Source organism: Fundulus heteroclitus, chromosome 24, assembly GCF_011125445.2.
Source record: "Fundulus heteroclitus isolate FHET01 chromosome 24, MU-UCD_Fhet_4.1, whole genome shotgun sequence".
NCBI lineage: Eukaryota > Metazoa > Chordata > Actinopteri > Cyprinodontiformes > Fundulidae > Fundulus > Fundulus heteroclitus.
The window spans coordinates 32767-37552 of NC_046384.1; the positions used below are offsets into that span (position 1 = coordinate 32767).

At 36.9% G+C, this 4786-nt stretch overlaps 1 long non-coding RNA gene across 1 annotated transcript; it reads left to right on the forward strand.

The window, feature by feature from the left end:
- Positions 1-1536: 1536 nt before the first annotated feature.
- LOC118557766 lies at positions 1537-4444 on the forward strand. Its single transcript, XR_004927983.1, has 3 exons — positions 1537-1657; positions 2634-3066; positions 4085-4444. It is a non-coding gene; the product is annotated as an uncharacterized LOC118557766 (long non-coding RNA).
- Positions 4445-4786: the final 342 nt, after the last annotated feature.

Consider the following 4786-nt stretch of genomic DNA (forward strand, 5'->3'; position numbering starts at 1 on the left):
AAAAGTGTTATTTAAGATAAGATAACATTAGCTAATCCTTTTTTTATCCCACGACGGGGAAATTTATAGGATTAAAGCAACAGGCAGGTGCACACAACACAGACAAAATTACATAAGGATTGAAATATATAAGAGGTGGATTAGCGAAAAAACACTGAACATAACATTATTGTTATTATTATTATTATTTAATTGTAATAATAAAATAAAAACCACAAAACCCAAAAGGTCAACAGTTTCATGATACATCAAGCTTAGGGACTGGCTAATATACAGCAGGTCAAAAAAGGCCATATTTTGGCTGCAGTGCTTGCTGTTCTCTTATGAAGAAAAGATCAACTAGTGCACTAAATTCAATAGATGGGTTGAAAATATCCAGTATAAAATAAGACAAGTGCTACAAATGTTACAACACTTTTGTTCATATGGCAGCAGAACATTAAAATAAAAGTGCTCTTTACACTACTTTTGAATTCATTCTTGGAGTTTGCGCATACAATGCGATTAATCATGATTAATCGGGGCAAATTATGCGATTAACTGGATTAAAAATTTTAATCGTTGCCCAGCCCTAATGTGTATATATATATATATATATATATATATATATATATATATATATATGTGTATATATATATATATATATATATATATATATATATATATATATATATATATATATATATATATATATATATATATGTACTCTGTATCTATATGTATAATCTATATGTATAATTATGTGTCTATATATATATATATATCTGTATGTGTATATATATATATATATGTATATGTATGTGTTACTATATATATGTATTATGTATGTGTATTATATATATATTATGTATCTATCTTTTATGTATGTATATATATCTAATATATGTATATGTATGTGCATTATATATATATATATATATATATATATATATATATATAAAAATATGCAAAATATTTCAGCACACCTGACACCTGCCACCCTAGGGGAAGTGGTGGCCCCAGTGGTTAGAGCAGTTGCAGCCTTGCGCTCTTGAGAAGGTCTGCAAGTTACACGGTTCGCTCCCACAGCCTGCACTCTGGGATCCCTGAGCAAGACCCTAACCCCAGATTGCTCCCCAGGCGCCCCACAGTGGCAGCCCACCGCTCCCCAAGGGGATGGGTTAAGATGCAGAAGTGAATTTCTCCATAGTGAGATTAAAAACGTTTTATTACCTTATTAATATTATTACTTTCTCAGTACTTGATACTGTTAGTACATCCACTCACTGTAAAATTACATGTGAAACGTTTTCCCACAGCCAGAAAGCTGCTTGTTGTTGCAACCAAATCCTATGGGGTTCTGTGAAAGTAGGGAGTAGCAAGATGGCGGCCAGTGACTTCATTTTTTCGGGCCAATCAGCACTCCAGTGAATAAATAGAGATCAGTGGGCCCCAAGCGCAGATTGCTACATTTGGTTGAGAATCTTTTTGGTGTTGTTTCTTTTCTCTTATAATCATCAAATATAATAATGGCACAGAAGAAGAAAATAACTATTTGGGAAGCTTTGGAGGAAATTTGGCGGACAAGTGATGGAGAAGTCGAAGAATCTTCAGACAGCAGCTTGGATTTGGAAGTTGAAGAAGATGAAGAAGTGCCTCTGAGAGACCCAGTTCACGAGTAAGTTGCACTGTAACTTTATTTCCAGCATCTTAACATTACGCGTGTGCTATTGCAGAAAGAGGCCACATGATACAGTAGGAAATACTGCTGATCTTGTAATCAGAAAATCTTAAAATGCATTCCCGCATATACCGGGGGTATAATGCAAATACCGGGGGTATATTCCTCACCGGTATATGGTTTTTATTCATGGTGAGAGCAGAAAACCCTTATTTACATAGGTAAGTGTAGGTGAAGGGGATCAGGACTCTCATGGCATTGGCGAACACATGGGGAAATTTGCTCCTGACACTCAACCAGAATCGCGTAATAGGCATTTGCACCAGTCTCTGTTTTAAGTCCACATCTTACTATAATTATACAGACAACCCACAGTTCTATATCACAATGTCACCAGAAGACTATGAACCCATTTAAGCGCTGGGTAAATGCATAGAAGAAATTAATGCATGAATCACCTTATGTCTGTTACCTTACAGCCTGTGTTAATTACCTTGCGTTTGCAATATGTAACCTTTTTAAGGGCAGGTGTCCAAGTGTCTTTTATACAGGTAACACGTTCAAACAGGTGTCATTAATACAGGTAGCGGGTGGGAGGGGGAAGAGCTTCTTAAAGAAGAGGTTACAGGTCTCTGAACCTCAGAGAAACAGCCACTGTCCTTGAAATAAGATTTAAAGTCCATCACAGGGCACATTTTTCAAAATAATGTCTGAAACTTTTATGACACTGCTGCTCTGTTGGGCTCTTCACCTTTTCAAAGACTTGCTGTGACTGAAGTTATCCATGATCTCAGAAGATAAGAAATGTTGCTTTTACTTGGTGGGATGTACCATAAGAAGGGTTCACTCAGTTGTTCTTGTAGCATTCAAAGGTGCACAAGTCTATAACGACATTCAGTCTTCAATATATTGGCCTGTGTTCATGTGTGTTGTCTTCCAAAACTACTCTTTAAACTGTTGTTTTGTCTTTCAGATCAGTGAATCGGGGTTTGTCTGAAAACAGACATCTGAAGTCATGGCTTGTACATCACAATCTTCCTTGGAGTATCTGAGGAATGCCAGAGTTCAGCTTGTTGGAGGATTAAGGAATCTCTCCATAATTCTTGAGAACTTGTATAAGCAAGGAGTCCTCCATGATGAAGAGGTCAGCAAAATAAAGGTAGAGAAAGATGACTATGATAGAACCAGAGCAATGCTGCGTTCAGTAACTAGAAAAGGTGAAGCAGCCTGCTATCAGTTACTGAAGATTATTTACCAAACGAGGAAAAGAACCTTGGAGAGGCCCGATCCTGTCTTCAAGAACAGTCATGAAGCTTCAGCTGAGACTAAAAAGTTTGACCTGAACCACTGGATCAGCTGCTTTTCTTTCACAGAAGATGTAGAAATGGATGCAAATTACATGCAAGGTATTTATATGTAAACTTTTTTGAAAATATATATAGCCCTAATTATATTTATTAGGGTGGTAAAAAAATCAAAAACTGTATAGACCTTTGTCAGCAGGCAAGGTAATGAACAGGATAAATCTGATGCATAGTTGTGTTGAACTGCACTGTCTGTTTATGCAGTTAGTGAACATGCCAGCAGGGGTTACTGCAGTTTTAGACATTGTTTGAAATAGTGATTTTTCGCAGCTCTAGTGGCTCGCTTTTTTGACAGTAGACTGACAGGAAGGGGGGTGGAAGAGGGGGAGAGACATGCGGCATAGGACCGCGGGTCGGGTTCGAACCCAGGTTGGCCACGTCGAGGACTAAGGCCTCCGTACATGGGTCGCACTACCCAAATGGCGCTGATATTAATTTATTCATGTGTTTATGGTCATTTAGTATCACTGGCTGGTGTTAGCATTAAAATGGATCCATAGGTTAAGGTCTGAGGTTTTGTCATTAATGCAATGAAAAAAGAAAGACCCAGTGGTTGTGTTCAGAGGGATAAATTGAGGTTTACCCAATTTCAGTTTTTATATATTTTGGGAGGATTTATTTTTAAAAGTAAGGTTTGGTTTGGCAAAACTGAATCTAATTTGTGTTAAGTGAATATGATACAACCTGTTTATTATTCTGGAAAAGATTGGAGAAAATACAATTTTTTAAATTTTATCCTTGTAATAAATGAGGGAGTGTTGTTATCTGTTTTATAATTTGGACTCACATGCTGCTGTTAAATTGAGTTTTGAATGTTTAAGCATTAGAAAACTAAGGTAAGAATCTACTAAGGGAAGTTATATGATATAGTTGAACTGAAGGCACGATCATGGTTGGAAAGATTATTGGAAGCACTACATATATTTTTATGAGGTATAATCTTGAACTTTCCTTTATGTTCGTATTTTAGTGTGTTTATGTCAAAAATATTTATTCTGAGAGCTACAACACAAATGTTAGTTTATTTTGATAAATGTACCTTTTGTTACTTCCATCTTAGGGCCAAGACCGTGCCACAGATATCAATCAAAGTTGAAATCAAAAGGAAAAAAAATATCAAAGGAGTTTTGGAGGGCCAGCAGGAATCTATTTATGGATAATAAGAGTCCTGATCTATCGTACACTTCACTTGTGTTGGACACACAAGAGAAAAGCTCTCCATCCAAAATAAAGAAATTAAAAAGCAGGAAAAGCAAACTGAGTCGCCCTAAAAAGTTCAGGACTTACCTTCCAGAGGACAAACCAAAACTATCCCCCATTGATCTTCTGAAAACAGATAAAAATATTCTCCTGGTTGGGAAACCTGGAATTGGAAAGACAGCACTGAGCCATGAAATATTGAGACTGTGGACAGAAAGAGACAACACGGATCTGGATTACATGTTTTACTTTGACATGAGGGAAATAACCAGAATCCCACCAACCATGGGGCTAGAGGATCTTCTTTTTAATGGGTACAGTGAACCAGATGAGGACAAGGATGAGGTCTTACAGGATATGAAGAGCCACTCTGATAAAGTTACAGTGATTTTTGACCGAGTCACTGAACTTTCTTCATTGGTGGTACAGAAATTTGTGAAGAAAGATCTGCTACCTGATGCAAAAATCATCATTACCTGCAGACCAGATGATGAGGAAGACCTCTGTCCTGAAGACTGGCTCAGAGTGGAGGTGAAAGGGTTCAGTGAGGAGACAATAAAAA